The following is a 22,453-nucleotide window of genomic DNA, read 5'->3' as shown; positions in this document are numbered from 1 at the left end:
GGCACAGCTGTCCTGGCTTACTCTAGTTCATCTGGGCAAGAACCTCCAACAGGTTTCCTAGGACCCACACAGGTCTTGGAAGACGAGAGACTTATTCTACAAAAGTGAGGCTACCGATCAGACCTTGTGCTGGACATGTAACAAGCAAAATCACACCAGTCTGCAGCCCCTCAATAAACACACACACACACACACACACACACACACACACACACACTCACACACACACTCATACACATGCTCACACTCACTCATACACACTCATACACACACTCACACATACTCATACATACACACTCACACAGTCACACACACACTCATACACACTCACACAGTCACACACACTCATACACACACTCACACATACTCATACATACACAGTCACACACACACACTCACACATACTCATACATACACACTCACACAGTCACACACACACACTCACACATACTCATACATACACACTCACACAGTCACACACACACTCATACACACTCACACAGTCACACACACTCATACACACACTCACACATATACATACAGTCACACACACACTCACACATTGTAGTGGGTAGTCATTCCAGCTTTGATCTGGAAGTTCCAACCCCATATTGATATATATTTAAGATTATTGTCATATTGCATATCTCACTATATACTCCTACCTCTGTTATAACATCTTGTGTATCGTCACAATTTTGAAGTCATCGTTCTTTACCATACACTTGCTTATAGACTGTTTACCTTGTTTACGTGAAGCCTTAGTCCTTAGGTTATTTCGGTAGATAAGACTTATAGATTTATAGTCACCTATGCTTGTCATCTCTATAGTTACGTTAGTTAGGTTATCCAGATTTACAGATACATAGGTCAGATGGACAGGTAATCTTCAAACACTTCATAGACCTAGAGAATATGGCATTTAAATAACTTAAAATTCTATTGATGTGAGACATAATTGCTCCTGGCTGCACCAATTTGATCCCGAGAGAATGTTGGGCTTCTAAGACATTTCCATTTGGAAGTTTGTCTTCTTGGCACAAAATGGCCTACTGGGCAAAGAACTGCCCTTGCCTCGACGGCTGACAGTACTAATGCAATGCTATCCTTTCTGGACAAGTGGGACACAAGGAAAGCGACCACTGTACTTTGCCAAGACAGGGTAAGATGGTCTTTCAAAATTCCTGCTTCTGAAAATGGTCTGTCAGATACTTTAGGCCTGTAGCCAATTTGAATGCACCAACTATGCTGAGAAACATTAGGTGACTGTCCAGGCTGCCAGCTGTCTCCGTCTACTCTCGCAAGATTCCCGAAAGTTGTTTGCATCCATGTACCATTTCTCAGGTACCATTATATTCCTTCTCAGGTCTTTGATGGGATTGAAGACTAGCAGTTATAGTTACAACTTAGTAGATAAAACATATTAAGTATTAGATTCAGGTTCTTTAGGATAGGACACCTTTTGGAAGGATCTTTGTAACATGCCATTTACCTATGCTCTATACTTCTCTGGACTTTAGTATGTGTTTCTTGCTTGATATTGTTTGCACTGGTTGTACTTCCATCTTATCTAGGTCATTATCCCTCATTATTCCTGGACAATATTTGATAACCATTCCTTTGTATATAGTCTTGTATTAGGTTAGAACTTTCTTATTTAGACAAAAAGGGGGAGATGTAGTGGGTAGTCATTCCAGCTTTGATCTGGAAGTTCCAACCCCCATTGAGACTTCGGCAACTGTCACGCCTACAAGGCGGGGCCAAGGGAGGCGCCGGGGGACCCGAGATCTGGATCGGCGGGCGCTCTCTCTGGCGCGGGACCCTGGACTGGAGAGGTGGACTGAGCAGAGCTCCAGAGAACACCGCTGGACTGTGATACACCTTCCCCAGACTCCGCGACCTACCTATTCCTTAATTTGTAAGTTACGCCATTAAATAAATCTCCTTTTAACTACGTGGAGTGGCCTTAATAATTTCACCAATAACACATACTCATACATACACACTCACACAGTCACACACACACTTGTACACACACTCACACATACTCTTACATACACACTCACACAGTCACACACACACACTCACACATACTCATACATACACACACACACACACACACACACACACACACACACACACGCACACACACACACACACACACACACACACACACACTGGAAGAGCAGTGAACACTCTTATAGCACTAACTTGTAGTTTCTGTCAAGAACAGTCTGCTCCCGTCTTCCCTCACACTTCTCCCCCTGGTCTCAGCTCCTCCAGGTCAGAGGGCATCCTTGTTCTGACCACCCCGCCAGGCTCCTGCTTGTCATTAAGCTGCTCCTTCTGGAATGCCCTTTGAGAAGTCACAGCTTCTCCATCCTTGCACACACCCCACTCTCTGAGGAAAGAAGGGCTCTCTAGGCTCCCTGGATTATCCAGCCTGGGTCTTTGCCATACAAACTGCCTGCATGAGCCTCCTCACTAACTCCAAATCTCCCGCTAGTCAGAAGATCCCCGTCCCCCAAAAAACCTCAAAAAACAAAACTGAGCAGACAAAGACATAGCAAGGAGAAAAACTGCCTCTGCGGACCTAGCCAGAATGAGTGACTGGAGCCTTTGCTGTTGTTGGAACACGGACAGATCCACTGCCCCCACAGGGCAACCATGGGGTTAGTGAACCCCCAGTAGGCAAATCTCCTGCCTTTAGCCCTGGAAGTTTTCTGTTTTGCATCCAGGGTGAACTCGAAGACTCCGTGAAAGGGACTCTGGTCTGTATCACTCAGGGCTGGCTCCTTCAACGGATGGCAGGAAGCCCTCTTTTTTAATTTCCCACTTCCTGCTTCAGAGCTTAACAAAGGACTTGTGTATAGAATGCATGTGTGCGTTAATGTGTGTGTATACCATGGGAGAATGTACACAGGACCTTTGTCAATTCATTCCATTTTAGGGGGGAGTATAAACAGAACTGGATGTCTATTCCTGGCAGTATCAGGGACCAGCAAGGGGCCCCTCTCACTATCCTTCCTTGTAGTTGGTTCCAAATCTCTCTCTCTCTCTCTCTCTCTCTCTCTCTCTCCCTCCCTCCCTCCCTCCCTCCCTCCCTCCCTCCCTCCCTCCCTCTCTCTCTCTCTCTCTCTCTCTCTCTCTCTCTCTCTGTAACTCTTGGGTTTGAAGTCACATCCCTGCCTTCTGGCACCCCCAAAGCTGGACTATGCACAATGGTCCCATGCTACTCAAAAACCTGGGAAGACACCATTGTCGAGGAGTGCAGTAAAGCCCATTTACAGACCGAATGTGCTAATTGTCAATGTTCTTATCTTGTCATTAAAGCAAATCTGGCAGGCCCAGGACTTGGCAGCCCTTGGTTAGCTATTAGTTCAATGCTACTGTACTGGCTGGGCAGCCATAAAAACGTATCTCTTTGAAAAATGACCCATCATGCACACCAGCCTCCTCTGCACCCATTAGACCAAATTGGTATGACTTGAGGGTTCAGTCTTGGACTGATCAGGTGCTGGAGTTCACTTCCCTCTAGAGGAGTAGACAGACAGGAGGGATCCAGAGCTGTATGCAGTGGGGCAGGCACAGGAGGAAGCCAGAAGGCAGCCCAAGCTCCACCCACATCGCTAAAGGTCAGCCTTCTGGTTCCAGCACAGGGCCTGGGCCACCCCCACTCTGTCCATCGAGTCTTGGTAAGTAACTCACTGGTTGGGAGTCCCTGATAAGAACTTAGGACATGACTGGCCAACACTGTGGCGTTTGAATGGGGATCTCAAGGGGGTAAGAGGCCCCCAAATGCTGTGATGAGAGCTCATCATATGGATATTTCCTTAACTTTCTCCTTAGAAGACCCTGGGAGTTTCAGGCCCCAGGAAGAGTGACTGGGCCACCAGGGGCAGGGCTTTTGTGTGCCTCGGACATCTCACCTAATACAGAATAGTAAGTCTCTGTCACATGACGCTAATCTCTCTCTTCCCTCAGACAGTGTGCTAGGCTTATGGCCTTCAGAGGGGACACTCAGGAAGTATGGGACAACACACATCTTTGCACACCCCTAGAGGAAGACTAGATGAGAGAGCTGAAGGCTTTACCAGCATTTCTACCCGTAAACCAGCCTTCACTTGATTTAAAAGTCTCAAAAAGAGAGAATCACCTAGCCCAGGCTGATTTCAACTTGGAAAGCAAAGCCGGCTGCTACTCATTCGCTCACCTTTGTTTAGTTTTTCTGAGACAAGGCTTCTCTGTGTAGGGTTTTGACCAGGCTGCCCTATCACTTGCTCACTTTTTTTTTGTTTTGTTTTGTTTTGTTTTGTTTTGTTTTTTCGAGACAGGGTTTCTCTGTGTAGCTTTGCGCCTTTCCTGGAACTCGCTTTGGAGACCAGGCTGGCCTCGAACTCACAGAGATCCGCCTGGCTCTGCCTCCCAAGTGCTGGGATTAAAGGCGTGCGCCACCACCGCCCGGCTCACTTGCTCACTTTTAAGAGTTGGGTGTTTTATGCTAAGTATTACATGTGTGCCAGGTGTACTGCTAATCCTCCATGTGATAGTAGGTACAATTACATACCCTTTTGTAGATAACTAAACAGAGGCTCAGACACGTTTATCTAAGTCATGCAGCTCTGAAGTAGAGACACTGAAATTTAAACCCAGAGTAGCTTGGAGCATGGATTTCAAAGTCAGGTAGCAGGACTATGCCTTGTTTTATGGACAGGTGTATGAAGTTATGAAAGTGTTCTCTGGGAGAGACCATGGCCTGGCCTGAGACAACAGCTCTGCAGCTCAGAGAGGCTTAGACATGGGAGCCATCACAGAGACATCAGGAAAAAATGAAAGAAGCAGTCAGAAAGACTTGTTCAAGGTCATGTAAGCTATCAAGGGCAGAGCCAAGTTCAGGCAAAAGCACATCTGCCATCACAGCTCTCAGCTGCAACCTGTGCACACCCCCGGAGGCCGCCCCACCTCTGCCTCTCCCCTTCCTCTCACTTTAAAGTCAGACAGGACCTGTTTCCCAGGTAGCCGTGACAGGCTTGACACTTGAAGGATTTTGCTGAGTGGCAGTTCCCAGCTAACCGAGTGAATTCTGAGATAAACCGACAGCTCTCAGATGTCAGCAGCCATTTCCCCCGGGAAACCTTGCTCCAGAGGCTCCCACAGAGAAGTCTTTCCTCAGGAGGAACTCAGTGTTGGCTGTGAAGATGAGTTGATGAGCCTCCAGAGCAGTGACTGGCATTTGACAAGACCGAGCTTTTCCAAAACGGTCAATCCTATGTTCGCATCTAGCCAACTCCCTCTTCCATGGGACCCTCAGTCCCCCTTGCTCTCAGAGTCCCTCCATGACTCCCCGCATAGCACTGCACACACACACACACACACACACACACACACACACACACACCCACCACACACACACACACGACGCAATGGGAGGCACTTAGTGTGTGGTATCTAATCTTGCCATTTCTTCACTAAAAATACCTTAACCTTCAGGTTCCTGAAAGAGGTAAGTCACTTTGAGGAAGGGCCATTCGGCAGGAACTATTGAATTTCTGTGGTGTGCCCCCACCGTGCTGTGTGTGAAGAATACAACAGAAACCCACGAAGGAAGGAGCCTCTTTGGCGGGATGTTTTGAGCTTCCTCTCCAGAGCCCCAGCTGGCAGCCTCATGGAAAGAGACCCAGGATTGTTCTTTCCGTAGCACAGCGAGCGTTTTCAACTCTAGTTCTCAGAGGTCCAGAGCCAGGTAGGTTTGTGTTCAGTCCTTGTCTCTACTCTCCCTCCTGGACTGTGGTGTGGCCCTAGGCAAGCACACGGTCGTCTCCTACGTGCTCCTCCATCTCCATGCATCAGGTGCCCCGAGTAGATCTGTAACCACCACTCCATACAGTTGTAGTTTATAGTCAGTTAGGATAAGGGGGCTATGAAAACTGATTTAAACCCTTTCAATTGATCTTATATTAAATTATAATCTTGAAATTAAAATACGATTCTATCATTTCCTCCTTCCATTTCCTCACTCCCACACCTCCCATGTCCCCCCTTACCTAAAAGCCATGCGTGGTGGCATATACCAGTAATCCCAGCACTCAGGAGGGGGAGGCAGAAGGATCAGAAGTAGAAGGTTATCCTTAGCTACATAGTGAGTTTGGGACCAGCCTGGGATACATGAAACTGTCTCAATGAACAAAACAAAAGACAGTTTGCTTTTAAATATTCTTACAAGCGTTCTTTATTTCTTCAAGTGGGTTCTAGTTACTATTTAGTATCCTTTTATTTCAAATGTATATATGGGTTTGTTTCATGATATAAGGTGCTGGCAGGACTGTGTAGGCCTCTTCCCTATTTATATACTTATTTTTGTATTGAAGGTAAAAATAGGCACAACATAAAGTTTACCATTTTAATCATTTCTTTTTCTTTCTTTCTTTCTTTTGTTGTTGTTTTTCAAGACAGAGTTTCTCTGTGTAGTCCTGGCTATCCTGGAACTTGCTCCATAGATCAGCTAGCCTCGAACTCACAGAGATATGCTTGCCCCTGCCTCCTGAATGCTGGATTAATGACGTGTAGCACCACGGCCAGGCAATTGTTTCTTTTATTACTTTTAACTGGACTTTTAATCTCCTTTACAATTATTTTGTAAAAAAAAAAATACAAAGTAGCGGATTTGTTTCACTGTGTCATTCTCATACATCTGGAGCATTAGACTTCATTCTTTTGTTTTAGGTCAAAGGACTCTCTTTATCATTTCTTATAATACAGGTCTCCTTGCAGCATACTCTCACACTTTTTGAATATCCAAAATGTCTTCATTTCTCCTTCATTCTAAGATAATGTTTACTAAAGATTCTTTCATTCTTTTTTTCTGTCAATACTTTGAACATCTCATCCCATTCCAATGCCTTGTGGTGTGCATAGTTTTAAAAAGAATATTTTTTTTAGGTGGGATCTCATGTAGGCCAGGCTGGCCTAGAACCCTCTATGAATGAGCTAGAATCCACCTCCTGGGTACTGTGATGACAGGCACGTATCACCACAACTGGCTCCTGATGAGAAATGAACTGCTCGTGTTAGTTCCAATCTGTTTTAGGTGATGCACGGCTTCTGAGTTGAGGTCCTCTGTGTCTTTGGCCTCTCACAGTGTGATGACAGTGTGTCTCAGTGTGGATCCTTCTTGGAGTTACTTGGGCTTCTTTCACTTGACGGTTAATGTTTTTCATCCATTTGGGGAAACTTGGGGCTATTCTTTCTTCCAATTTTTACCTCTGTCTTTCACCTCTGTTCCTCTCTCTCCTCTCTTTGTGATTGCTTGTTGTTGTACTAGGAAGTGTCCCACGGGTCTTCCTTTCTCCCTATCTGCTTCTCACACTGGATTATATCAGTATCGTCAGGGTTTGTAATTCATCCTATTGCCTGTTAAAACCTACCGTTGAACAGATTGTCCCTCCTTCCTTCCTTTCTCCCTTGGTACTGGAAATTGAACTCAGAATCTTTCACGTGCCAGACAAATGCTCTGCCACTGTGCTCCATCCCCAGCCATCTGTTTTCTTTTCTAAATGGGATCTCACTAAGTTGCCCAGACTGGTCTTGAACTCACTCTGTAGTCCAGGCAGGCCTGGGACTTTTGATCCCCCATGCCTCAGCCTCTTAAGTAGCTAGGATTACAGATTCTTGACACTATGTCTGGATATATTCTCTTTTGGTTGAAACATCATTCTTATATCTTCTTTTAGCTCTTAGACATGGTTCTCCTTAGCTTTTTTAACATTTAAAGTAAGTGAATTTAAAAAGTCCAAAGAATGGGCTTCTTAAGCATGTTTTGCTCCCTCTCTTTTTCCCGTCTTCCTTCCATCCTTCCATCCTTTCTTTCTTTTTCCTTTTTCTGTGGATATACTCTCTATTAATTCGTTCTCAATCCTGTGTATGAGCTGTTTATCTACTGGTATGAAATTCCTCGGAAACTTATTTTGAGTGCCGTATGGAGCAATCATGGAAGTCGGATTCTTTTCCTCCCAGGTTTGCTATGGGTGCTGCTTGTAGTAGTAGCAGTGGCTGTTTGCTCAGTGACATTCTATTTGAACTTCTAGCAGAGGTGCTTGGTCCTACCTCACAGCTAGAGTTTGTAAGCAGAGCTCGCCCTACTGTTTGCTTTGGCTGCTGAACAACTCTTTTGATGAAACTCGAGGCCAGTCACTTGGAGAAGAAAGTCATAAATATGAAGCTTTTCTCGATGCTTCTTAGATCTTAGCTGAGCAACCTCCATTCAAATAACTCGTTAATCACAAAGCCAATCAGTATCCATTATCTGCCTTCATGTCAGGAAGAGAAGAAAATAACAAGAGATTTATAGGCATGAGGGAAGATCTCATTCCATTCTTCTCAAAAGCTAGAACAGACCCCAATGAAAACAAACCACAATGCAGGAGGAAAAATAAAATAAGCCAGGAAAGATGGCCCTCCCCATTTCCTTCCATTCCTAAGCTTCCTGAGTTCTGAGGGAGTATGCTTGCCTAGAAACTAGAGTTGTGTGCCATCGCCAGAGACAGGCACTTGAGACTTTGCCTCCACAGCAAAAGAGACAACTTTGCTGTCAATATGGAGGGGAATGTGTGTGACAGAAGAGTGTGGTCAGAATGTCTCCAACACTGGAAGATGGTGGGAACAGGGAGAGAAATGGAGGAATGAAGACAAGGAGAGACAAAGAACGGTCAAAAATCCCTTGCTCTGAGGCAGGCTTAGAGTAAGAGAGAGCTGCTTTTTCCCCCTTAGTTCATGTTCTCCCCAAGCAGCTTTTAATATTGTCATCTGGGTTCTTGTAATGTTTCTCAACTATCACCTGTTAATACTCATTTAACAGATATTAGACGCTGGGAATACTGAAATGAATAAAACAGATCCTTCAATATTGTATGGGAAACTAGCATATAGAAAATAGTATTCTAGCGAGAGCAAGGCTGTGACTGAGGGAAGCATGGGGAGCAGGAACCCTGGGGAGGCCCCTCACTCTAGCTCAGGGTGAGAGTGAGGGTAGGCAGCAGGATTCGGTATGGCCTCTGGCAGAGGGTAATGCTTGAGCTGAAACTCACAGGACAACTTTGTCAAGTGTTGCTGGCAGGAATGTGCAAGAATGCAAGCATCCTAGAGAAAAGAAACAGCAAATATAGACAGAAGCCATAGAGAATTTCTTGTTTGTTAGGGTACATTCTACAATGGGAAAAATAATTTTAGAAGATGAATATGGGATATATAAAGGATTCTAGAAGGAAATGAGATTAGAAAGCTAAATAAGGCCAGATCACAAAATACTCTGCATGCTTTAAGGAGGCATCTGTACTTTATCTTGAGGCTTATGGAGGAGTCAATGAAAGATTTCCCAGGGGAATGACCTGGATAATGGCAGGGAGGTAGTTAAGAGTGCAAACTGAAATCCTGTCATTTGCAACAGCATAGATTGAACTAGAGGACATGATGTTAAGTGAAATGAGCCAGATGCAGAAAGATAAACATTACGTGTTTTTACTGTTGGAATATTAAAAAAAAAAAGTAGGGAGTCAAATAGTGTTAACCAGAGGCTTCAGAGAGCTGGGGGAATAGGAAGGGTGGGGGAAAGTTGACCAATGAGTGCTAATAGTTGAACAGGAACAAGAAATTCTGATGTTTTATTGCACAGTAAGGTGACTGTAACAATAATGGGAAATAGTTTTGAGTATCATCATCATAAAGAAATAGTAAAGGTAGAAGGTGTTGGGTATACTAATTAACCTGAGACTACCTACTAAGTCTATCTGTCTGTATATCAATCTATTATCTATCTATCTAATATCTATCCATCTATCCATCCTTCCATCCCCCTCTGGGAATTGAACCTAGGCCTTGCACATACTTGGCAAACCAAGCACTCAACTACTAAAGCTATGTCCCTAGCCCAGCATATGTTAATCAAAACACTTTCTACCCCATAAATATTATATACCAATAAAGAATATTATTAATTAATCATAAATATACAAAAACGTCTTTTTAAAAGAACACAGAATTTGTAACCGTTGACATTCAAAATGTGGTTCCTATGCCAGCAACATCAGTGTTATTGGGAACTTGTTAAAATGTTAAATCCTTGGGGCAGAGATGTGGTAGGGTTGATAGAGTGCTTGCCTTGTGTGCACAAAGCTCTGGGTCAAGCTGGGCAGTGGTGGTGCATGCCTTTAATCCCTGCACTTGGGTTGGAATTCTAGCTCTCCTACTGGATAATCTTGGGCAACTTGTGAATCTTTTAGAGGCCCAGTTTCCTCTACTATAAAATGGGGATTTAAAGTTGTTACAACAATTAGATACATTCATTCACATAGATGCTTAGAATAATCCCTGGTCCACAGCAAGCTGTGAGCCAATGCAATGGCGAATGAACATCACTCAGATTATTTTTGGTGGGCCATGGTTTTCCACACCTGCAATCCTAGTACACAAGAGGTAGAGGCAGAAGGATGGCAAGTCAGAGGCCAGCTTGGCCCGTGCAGTGAGATCTTGTCTGTAAAGGCCAAAGGTTGGAGCTGCACTTCAGTGTAGAGTGCTTGCCTGGCAGGCATGAGGCTGTGGGTTTGAGCAGCAGCACTACAAAAACACAGAATTTCTTCTCAGTGCCTAACCCTTTTTATATGGCTTAGGAGCCTTAGTTTAGTGTCATAGCGCTGCCTCCCTCTCCTTGTCTCCCATTAAAGAAAATCTATTAAACATTTATTACAAGCTAGGAGGTTGCTTAAGGGGAATTAGCCTGAAGAGAATTATAGCACTATGCAGAGAATCCAGATCCACTTACTTTATAGAAGAGATGGAACTCAAGCTATGGCACTGGACAAGTCCCTGTCCTCAGTGTGCTATGGAGTGGAGGGGTCAGAGCAGATGATCTCTGAGAGCTCTGGCATTTGGTGACTCTGCTTGCCTTTCAACGAGTCGCACACAGCAAACATTTATTGAGGTCTGTTCTCATAACACTTACGGAATCTCATCACAAGCCCCTGAGATAGCTATAATTCTGTTGCCCCGATTCAAAATGCAAGTGTAGAAGCTGAGAGAAGATAAGTTTGCCTAAAATGGCACAGTGCCCGAGTGGCAGGGCTGGGATGTAAGCAGACGCTGTCTGAATCTGGCACGTATGTCTCTCCTGCCAGGTCACACTGCCTCCTGCAGCACACCGAGAATTCCTCCACAGAGATAAATGTTCATGGTCATACAATTAAGCAAGGGGCAGAGAAAAGACTAAAGTCCAGATTCTCTGACTCCGCGGCTAGTGTTTGGTCTACAAATCACAGTGGCCTCGAACAATGAAGGCTAACAGCATGTTAAGTGCTGGACAGATGAATGGCTTGCCTCTTGCCTACAGGCTCCAAGAATCTTAAGTTAATAGACAACATACAAGCTGTGTAATGAACAGCCACATGGCACAGAGGTCACCAGACCCCTGCAGGAGTCACTTTGAAATGCCTGGTGGGAGCCAAGGAGTTTGAGATGGACTTCCTGCCCTAGGATTGAGTCAGCAGCAGTTTGAAGATGTGGGGGAAATTGAAGTGCTGGCTTTCTTTCTAAGAAAAGAAATAGAGCCTACTGACCGACCGTATCCCTCTCTAGTGATGGTTTTCACAGTAGCATGGAATATTGGTATACAGAAAGAAAATATTAGAACTTTTTTTCTGTTTCTCATTTTTCTTTCAGTCAGGGTTTCTCTATGTAACCCCAGCAGTCCTGGAACTTGCTATGGAAACCAAGCTGCCCCCAAACTCACAGAGATTCACCTGCCTTTGCCTACTGTGTGCTAGAATTAAATGTGTGCCACCATGCCTGGCTATTGATTGTTTTTGAATGACTTTTAAGTCTGTAGTTTTTTATATATATTTAATAATATACATATATAAGTAGACTCAGCAGTACCTGTTTACAATTTACAAATCATAAATGCACATATAATGTCTCATTTGCTGTATACTATCCACAGTTAATCTATTGGTATATGGTTATAATACATTAGTATAATTTGTAAAGTAGAAACATGAATTCATAAGTTATGCACACATGCAGTGATAAATATTAAAATATATATTCGCAGATATATTCAAAAGCTTTTTTCTAAATAGAGCTGAGAGTTGGATATCATAGTTCTCCATCATCCATGAGGAGCAGCAGTATACTGAGGCCTGGTTATGCACCGGTGGGGAGAAGCCTCAGCTTCTTTGTCGTTTCTTAGCCACAGCTATGTATAGGTCATGTGGCCTGGTTAAGTACCTACTCTGTGTGTAGAGACGGGCAGAAGAGAGCAAGTCCTCACACCCCTCCAATGGTTGATACATCGTCTGATCACAAGGTCCAGTAACAGTTTGGGTCTATCCACACAAAGGAATTTTCTCTCGGAGCTGAAAATAACGTTAGAGAACATTGTGTGGGAGATACAGTCTTTTACGGTAGTGATTTAAAAAGTGTTTTGTAATTAAAACAGGACTAGCATTTGTATCAGAGCTTCACATACAATTCACATATGTGGAAGGATTAGGAGGAAATAGTCCAACCTGTGACACTCCTCTCAGTCTGGTTTGTTTCTTCCATGACGCTGGTGCTAATTGAGACAATCTCGCAGCTACACTGTGGAATGTCCCTCATTTTACAATCTCTCTGGGGTTATGGACTTTCTGGCAAGAATACCAAAGAAGTGACATCACACTGTCCATGACGCTCCTTGATCTTTTAATAACTGTGTCTCCTTGTAAATTTTTATCATATAATTTAAAAATCATAAGTGTAAATAGTTGTAAAGATGTTATTTTTCAATCTATTATAAAGATCAGCATTTAAAATAAAATTGTTGCTTTATTTGAAGTGAATTCAATGACTTTTAAGTACCAAAGTGAGTTTATCCAGCATCATTTTATTTTAAAAACATACGAAGACAGTATTTTCAAACATTTACAGCTTGGGGGACTCGGTGAGCAGAGTGTTTGCTAGGTAAGCATGAGGATCTGAGTTCAGATCTCCAGCACCCACGGTAAAACACAACAAAACAACAACAAAGCTGTAACCTCGATGCTGAATGACGAAGAGTAGACACAAGATTCCAAAGCCTTGCTAGTCAGCTAATGTAATCAAAATGGTAACTTCCAGGTTCAGTGAGAGAAGGTGTCTCAAAAAAGAAGGTGGAAGGCAATAGAGAAAGACACAGACACACTTATTTGCTCCCTCCCTCCCTCCCTCCCTCCCTCCCTCCCTCCCTCCCTCCCTCCCTCCCTCTCTCTCTCTCTCTCTCTCTCTCTCTCTCTCTCTCTCTCTCTCTCTCTCTCTGTGGTTTGAGGTGGTGAATGCATGTCACCATGCACCTGTGGCAATCAGAAGATAACTTTCGAGAATCAGTTCTCTTCTTCCACCCTGTGGATTTGGGGATCGAACTCACACAGTCAGGTTTGTAAGACAAGCATTTCACCTGGTGAGCTATCTAACTGTACCATCTCTTGTATTTCTGTGTTAGGGTCTGCATGTCAATTGATTCATGAAATCCAGCTGACCTTTTTAGTTCGATACTGTATTGCACCTCTAGGTCAATTTCAAGAGAAGTAGTATTTTAGTAATACTAAGTCTTTTGGTTCAAAAAAGGCACATCTTTCCATGTGTTAGTTTATTGTACCGTTATCACAATAGCCAAATTATGGAATCAACCTAGGTGCCTATTAACAGATTAAAGAGAAAGAAACTGTGGTATATATACACTATGAAGTTGATTAAAACATAAAGAAGACCAGAATTATATATTTGTAGAAAAAAATGGATAAAACTGAAGATCACTATGCTAAGTGAAATAAGCCAGTCTCAGAAACACAAATATCACATGCTGTCTTTCCTGTGTGTGATCTATCAATAGCGTGACGGCAGGGTGGACATGAAAGCAAAAGGGGTCTATTAGAGATATGGAAGGGGAAAGCAGTGGAGCATATGGATATGATCAAAGTAACCTACGTGCATGTATAGGAGTGGAGCGAAGACCATTAGTTTGTATTATTAATATATGCTAAAGAACAGTTTCCTTCAGTCTTCTCAATGATGTTTTGTAGTTTCCGGCATACAAGTCTCATGCTTCTTTTGTTAAATTTAATGACATGGTTTTGATCTTTTTATTGTAAACACGGTCAATTTCTTGTTTTGTTCTTTTTATTGCTTTTCATTGTAAACACAGTTGATTTCTTGTTTTGTTCTTTTTATTGTAAGCACAGTTGGTTTCTTGTTTTGTTCTTTTTATTGTTTTTTATTATAAACATGGTTGGTTTCTTGTTTTGTTCTTTTGATTGTGAGCACAGTTGTTTCCTTATCTTTACGCTTAGACTGCCCACTGTTGGTGTCTAGTAATCTAGCTGGCTGTTGCATTTGCTTGCATCCTGGAATATTGAGGAGTTTGACTTTTAGCTCTAGCCATTTCTTTGTGGATTCTCGGACACACTTTCCATAGAGCCCTTTGCTCTATTAATGTGATATACTAACTTTGCATTTTGGGTAAAATTCCACTTGGTCATTGGGCATAGTCCTATTCATGTGTGGTTGGCTTCAGTTTGCTAGTATTTTGTTGAGGATTTCTTTTCCTTAGGTAAGATTAGAAAATGAGTCTGTCCTCATGCTTTGCTGGGAGCTAACTCTCTCCAGAGACTTTGGGATGAGGATTTTTCCGCATCGAGGAGGCTTCCTGGCTCCTACTTCTCCAGACTCTAATGACACGTCCAGATTTAACGTGATGTCACAGGACTATTTTCAGATAGAAAGTCTAAGACTCTCTGACCTCATGTGCTTTGTGTTCCCAGCTGAACTCAAACTTTCCAGAACTTGAGTTAATTTACTTTTCACCAAAAATTCACTTTCTTGGCTCCATTTCGAATGACACATGAGCTTCTAAGTCTTCTTGGACATCAGGTACCAGCTGATCAAAAGTGCAACACATTTAAGCGGGGCCAGAGTGGCTGGCATGTCTTTTGAAGTTCAAATAGATTTAGAAATGTGTGCCATATTGCTCATGTGATGTCAAATCTCACACTTCTGACATATAGTGTGTGACATTTGACAAAGTCAAGCACACAGTGAGGTGACCATTCTGTTTATAGAAGCAAAGCCTCCACTTAGGAATGGGGGTATGTGGCTGCCGCTTGGATCCTGCTTCTCTGATGACAGCAGCCTCAGGCCGAGGCAGTCTTTGATAAAGAATCAGAATGCATGAGGACGAGGGCTCAGTGGGTAAAGGCACTTGCTTCGAAAGCCTGGTGACCTGAGTTTGATCCCAGAACCTTTGTGGAGGTGGAAAGAGAGAACTGACTCCACAGAGTTGTTCTCTGACCTCCATGTATGTACTGTAGCATGTGTGCCCAAACGTATGTTATAACACATACAATAATAATAAATAAATAAAACAAATTTTACAAAAAGAATCCAACTCTCATATAAGTAACCAGCTATTTGAAGAGTTCCTCAATTGTAATAGGCCACACTGCCCACAACCCTCGCTATCATTCTGAAGGGCGGTCTCACTAAAGGCAAACCTTCCCCATTATCCATGTGGTTGATAAAAGCTGCTCAAGTGCATGCTGTCTACTGTCACTCCTGGAAGACTACTTCACAAGGGAACTTTCAGACTGGGATTGTAGCTCACTTGGTAGAGTGCTTGTCTAGCATGCCCTGGGTTCAATCTCCAGTACTGTATAAACTAGGTGTGCTAGTGCATAGCTATAATACCAGCACTCAGGTCTTCAGGCTTGGCAGCAAGCACCTTCCCACAGAAAACCATCTCACTGGACCCCAGAGACTAACACCTTCATCATTTCACAATGCCAATCCATTCATTCTTCCAAGTGTTTGATGAGTACTTGTTTTATTGCATGTCCTTCCAGGTCCTGGGGCTACAGCAGTCAGACATCCTCACCCGACACAACTTTTAGCTGTGGGGGCCCTTTGGAGGATGCCATCTGGGAGAAGATGGCACTACAGTTAACAATCTACCCATTTACTATCAGGATGTGGGAATCTTAAAACTGTTGAGAGCCCCAGACTGAGGCACAAGGAGTGTGTGAAAACCTTAAGGCATGGGGGAAAGAGGCAATGGGAGACTGAGCCTGTCCTTGACCAGGACTTGGGTACTTAATACAGCTTGTGACCCGTGCTCCAAAGCTTGAAGGAGATACCATGCCTCATTGATCTTCATGACTGTGAACTTCAGCTACCCAGGCCCCTCCTAGCCATAGGCCAGTCTTAAGTTTTCCAATCACGCCATGTCTGCCTGCCTTTTTTCCTGTTAGCAGCTGGATGTGTGAAGTTCATGGTCCCCTGCAAGGAACCCTGGGGGTGGGTCACATGTGGGGCTGAGCTCACCCTTCCTATAGATCAAAGGACATCTGGGCCTGCTTGCCTGCTAAGGAGACCCAGGGGAACTAGAAAGGAAGGGGCAGGAGGGATTAGGGCAGGCTGGAGCCAGCCCTGATTGATTGACTTGTTTTGCTCTCCTGTTTACCCAGCTGGGCCTGCTACTGCCCACTCTGGCCAACCTCTGGGGCACTGTTGGAAAGACTGTGGACTTAGCCAGCAACTGACCAAACTGAGGCAGAGGACTTCCTACCTGTGTCTGCAACTTTCCTGCCCCACTGGGCCTTTTGGCCCCACCTTCAGGATCTCTTCCCTTAGTCTCAGCCGTAAAAAATCCTGCAGCAGACTTTCTTCCCATTTATGGAATTTAGTGTCACTCAGGCACTAATAGGTAAACATCTGCCCCAAACTCCCAGGCCTAATTCTTCTAGCCTTTTAAAATGCTGGTCACCTCTGCAATTAATTATGCCATTCAAGGTAAGCAAGAGCAGAGAGGAAGTGGGACAGATAGCTATGGAAAAGTCGCATATCTGAGAACACAAATCAAGTCTGTTGTCCACTATGTCGGTCTCTTCCCTGCTCACTGAAAAAACTAATTCCAGAGAACCTGGCCTGCCCATGCCATCCCCACACTCCCAGGCTAGCTTGGGTTGAGTATCACGAGTATCACGCCACCTGGTGAGCTCATCAGGGCTTCATCCTGGCTGCTGAGGAGGAAGAATCTGACTTCTCCAGGGATGAGCCCCCTCATAGGTTAACCAATTCCAAGTGGTCAGCCCTAAAGCAACTAAATGGACTCAGTAGTGTGTGTGTGTGAGTGTGTGTGTGTGTGTGTGTGTGTGTGTGTGTGTGTGTGTGTGTGATTTAACAATAAACAAGAAGAGAATATGGATTTGAAAGGGAGCGGGAGAGACATGGGAGGAGCTGGAGGGGCAGGAAGGTGGGGTGGAAATGATGTAAAGACACTACTCATGTATGAAATTCTCAAAAATTAAGTAAAAACAACTGACTCTACCCCATATCAAACACAAGCAATTGGTGGCAAAAGGCCCTTGGCTTTCTTCAGGCGCTACTGTGGTGATCTAGTATGGGGGCTTTGAGGTAAGACAAGGATTTGGTTTCTGTGCTAAACATTCATTTTTAGTTTTAATTATGTGCGTTTTATACACGTGTATGTGGGTATGTACATTTGTGCATGTGCCTGTGGAAGCCAGAGGTATTGGAGCCCTCTGGAGACAGAATTACCATTTGTGAGCTATTGGACCTGGGAATTGAACTTCGTTCTTCTATAAGAAAAATGCTACATGCTCTTAATTGCTGAGCCATATTTCCAGGCAGAGACAAGCCTTTGTAACTGTTTGACCTTGGACATGTTGCTTAGCTTGGCTGATTCTCACTACCCTTCATACTGCAGTAACTAGGAAATTACCTACTTACTGCCTTATTAGTCAGATAAAGGAGGCTAAAAGCTTAGCAGCTGGTCTGTATGACCAGTGTACATGGAACTGTGATGACCAGAGGGTGGGACTGTGGAGAACAAAGGTGAGGCACTGACAATGGTTCAATACTTTGTTTGTCCTAAGCTTTTCACAGTTTGGGAGATGGAAAGAGCCCAGCAGTCCTTCAAGGGAAGACTAACTGCTAGTCTAGCTTCGTTTCTGTTGCTGTGGTAAAATAGCCTGGCCAGAAGCAACTTGGGGAAGAAAGGGTTTAATTGGTTTATAGTTCTTTTATAATTCATCCTTGAGGGGAAATCAAGTCAGGGACTCAAGCAGCTAGTCACACCTGCTCATTCATAGCCAAGAGCAGAAAGAAATAAAAGAAGCCATGGTGCCTGCTCATGCTTGTGCTCAGCTGGCCTTCTTCACTTAGACAGTCCAAAGACTATCCGCTGAGGGAATGGTGCCACCCACAGTGGGTTGGATCTTCCTGTACTAGTCAACCATCTAGCTAATCTCCCATAGGCCAACCTGATTTAAGTAATTCCTTAATTGAGGCTCTCTTCTTAAGTTGTGTGAAAGTGACAAATTGTTTTATATGTGTGTGTGTGTGTGTGTGTGTGTGTGTGTGTGTGTGTGTGTGTGTGTGTGTAGAGAGAGAGAGAGAGGAGTATTAGACAGCTTTTAAAAGGAAGAAAATTCTGGCTCAGACAGCACAGATGAACCTTGAGGGTACTATGCTAATCAAATTCTCATAAAAAAACAACAATAAAATATTACATGATTCCACTTATTTGAGGTATGTAGATAAGTCAAATTTATATCGACAGAGAGTAAAATGAGAGTTACAAAGAATTGCAGAGAGGAGTTATCTTTTACTGGGATGTTTCAGTGATGAGATCTGTGTGTGTGTATGTGGTGTGTGTGTGTGTGTGTGTGTGTGTGTGTGTGTGTGTGTGTGTGTGTGTGTGTGTAAGAGAGGGGAGGGGGAGAGGGAGGAAACACTTGGGGATGGCATGGAACTGTCATTAAAAATACAATAGGGTGGAAGTTTCTGAGCTCTGAAAAAACAGCAAGCAAGAAGTGCAGGTTTCATCCCTAGGCTCTGATCACCTGGGATGAGCCTGAAGCCCATTTGGGCCAGGCCCGGTGACCACAGAAGGAAGAGAGAGGGAATTCGGACTGGCTTGGAGTAAAAAGTGCAGAGATTTGCAAACGCAATCAGCTCAACTCCCCACCACTTCCAAGGCAGAGTGGGTGGGACCAGCCTCCCCTCTTCCTCCAATCCCACTCCTTCCAGGCTCTACTGGGGCCCCTCAGGGCTGCTCTTCTTACTCGCTTGGGCTGCCTGATTTCCCTGGAGAGGAGGTTTCGGAGGTGGGCCAGTCTCCACATCTCTAGCCAACCAGCCTCTTCACTGGACCATTCCAGGATCCTGCACACGTGGACCCTGTCTGTGCGGACCCACCTGAGTCCAGGAACGACAGCAGCCGCAGGGATCCTAGCATAGGCACGGAGGTAATTAGGCACGTCTTCTCTGCTCCTGAAGTAATGTTTATTTATCTTTCAAATTCTGCCAACCAAAATGGCTTGGGCTGTGATTTACCATCTCACCATTATGTCATACTTCCTTATGGCTTTTATGACCAAGAAAGACTCCAGGCACAGTAGTCATATTATGTCCCAGCGAACCCCTGCCCAAATTAAGTCACTGTTTCTGGTCCCTGTCGCTGGTCAAAAAAAAAATGACATCTCAGGGTAATTACCATTTTAAGGGCACATTTTAAAGCAAATGCAAAAAAAGAAAAAACTAATGAATGTACCTATTTTCTGACCGAAATTTGCGTGTGTCTTTCACTCTCTCCTGGCAAACATGGTTTATGTTTATTTAAACAGCCCTTAATAGAAATGTACAGCTGCAAAGCATCTTGCTGCTCTATGCTTTCTGGTCAAGAAAATTGCCCATAATCACAGTTGACTTCACTATTCATAATGGGATATTATTTTTGTTACTGCGCAGCATGGTTCAGTGTAGGAATGTTCTCAGTGCAACTGTAAGGCTTATCTGAGGTCACAAGTACTCCATTCATTCATTCATTCATTCATCCATTCATTTATTCCTTCAATCAACTTTTTGGGAAACATCATTAAAAAGCCTTTAAAATGGAGGGGGAAATCATACATAGATAGATACATGAGCTAGCATGGCAGGTCACCTATGTGACAAGAGTAACTATTGTTAAGCACAGCTGAAGAATCATTTGTTACACATAGTAGCTAAAGTACTGATGTTGCTGGATGGTTTACTTTAGTTATAAGTTGAAATGGAGTCAAGATTTTTTCTGGTGATACATGTATTCCTCTTACTTGTGTGCATTTCAGTATTTTAGGATGGTGTGTCAGTTTTTGGTTTTGGATATAAGGCTTTATGTAGCTCAGGATGGCCTCTCTCTGTGTAACTAAGGATAACCTTGAACTCCTGATCCTCCTGTCTCTTCTGCCCATCCAAGGACTGGGATAACAAACATGCTTGACCACATCCAGTCTTTTCTGTTTTCTTCTCTTCTCTTTTCTTTTTTTAAGGCAGGGTCTTGCTATAGAGCCAAGGCTGTTCTAGAACTTGATATGTGAGTCAGACAGGCCTCAGACATGAGATCCTCTTACACCTTCTAGGTGCCAGGTATGTGTCCAGACAACAGTATGTTTCAGTTGAGTTTATGAAAAGGACTCGGTTAATAGCATGTCAAAAATCGTATATTCCCAAAGTACATTTGGGGACATGTTTAATGTCTGCAAAGGTCATTTGTCATTGCTTCACAGTTTAGCCGTGGCACTTGTGTTAAGTGGGAGAGTGGAGAGAGGAAAAACTTGGGAAGGCAAGTTAAAACGATGCAGCTTTTCCTGAACTTAAGTGAACACATTTTTGGCTCGGTTGGCCCCGCGTTTTGTGGTGCTGATTGTCATTTATAATATAGGGATAGTGTTTGTTCTGTTCCCAGTATTTTTCAAGTACAGAGATGAGATCGTTGAGAATTCTGAATGTCTCTGAGTGTCCATCCTTCTACTTCTCAGTATCAACCACTTCGAGCCCTGGCTGCGCTATATGTTAAGCTCCTAAGAAATGAGAGTGGGACCCAAGGGGCAGCTTCCGGCCTCTGTTTCATTGAGTGATTGTGTTATAGACCTCATGTACCAGCCTTAGAACACAGATATGCTTGGTTGTGAGTCAAACCAGAAAAGGGAGTTAGTTACTACTGAAGAACTAAGTATGCCATCCCTATAGGGGAGCCAAATAGGGGTATGTGGCTGTTCGATACAGAGACAAGGCTGCCTATGTTGCCTTGATTTTCCAATCTAAAACAGATTTCTGAAGTTAATCAGAATATATACGAAGTGATATATTCCAAGCAAATAGAACAAGCAATCAGTTTGACACCCTTATTGTAAGGGTGCTAGCAATGTTTCCCAGACCTTGAAAACACTTCCTTGCTCCAACTTGACTTCCCAACACTATATTAGCCGATGTAGTGAAATAAATATATTGTTTCAAAATAATGCTCTGCCAATCACAGTGACTATTACTCCAGCTCTGGAGAGCCTTAGGCAAAGAATTGCAAGTTCAAAGCAAGCCTGGGCTGTGTGTAGCGAGACAAACTCTAAAACAATACTTTGTTCGTTTTAAGTCTTTCTTTTTCTTTTTTCCAATGCATGCTTTGCAAAAGGAGGCCAGTTCTTTTGGAGGAAAGAGATGCATTAAAGAACAAGCTGGAATCCTGCTAGAGCTGTTAAGGAAACCAGTTGTACGGAGATGCAACCCTGGTAATTAATCAGTGAGAATCCCGCAGCCAAATCAGGAGGGAGGAGGCCCTCTCCTCTGAGACGGGAAAATGACTACTCCCTTCTGATTGAAAAAGCACTATCCCAGACCTTCTGGCTGCTGACATGTAGATGTACATCTGGCTGTAATCTCTCACTCCCTGCTGGCCTCTGCCAAACTGTGTGGAACAGAAATCCAGTTTCTCCCCCATGTAAAGAGAAAGAGAGAAATTGACGAGTTAGATAGTTAAAATTCTGAGCACTGGCTAAGAGAAGGAACATGCCCAAAGCAATAAAAAGCCTCTCACGTGAAACCCGGAGCTGCAGAAATCTTGGAGCAGTGTAATCAACCAGTGAGCTTGACTGAGGTGAAGGGAGTTGGAGCCTACAAGCCACTGACGAGCCTTGATACTCCACAGATGAGTGAAAAAATATTTAAATTGGGTTAAATCTACCCTGGCCCGATGACCAAGATAGAAAGGATCTTGATAATGTTGGAAAGGATTTATTTGCACTTCGGTGTTTGCATTTCTATAAATCTCACTCTAAATTTTATGTGTGGGTGTTTTAAACACAGCTTTATTTGTAAGGGATGAAAGCATAGTTGAGGAGGGAAATGTGCTTTGGCCCTTCTTTGTGCGGAAATATGCTCTGTTCCCTCTGTATATTTCCACCCTAAGGATGCCCATCATTCTAGCAGAGCAGTGTCAGCTTACCCAAACTGTGGGACTGCAAGTCGCAGCAAGGGACACCCTTGGAAACTGAGCCTTGGGAGCCCACACTGCTTAAGTGACAGCAAACACCACAGGGCTCCAACTTTTTGAAAAAAA

This window comes from Peromyscus californicus, unplaced genomic scaffold (assembly GCF_007827085.1).
Source record: "Peromyscus californicus insignis strain IS unplaced genomic scaffold, ASM782708v3 Scaffold_10__1_contigs__length_136768540, whole genome shotgun sequence".
Lineage (NCBI taxonomy): Eukaryota > Metazoa > Chordata > Mammalia > Rodentia > Cricetidae > Peromyscus > Peromyscus californicus.
This window is presented reverse-complemented; position numbering follows the sequence as displayed.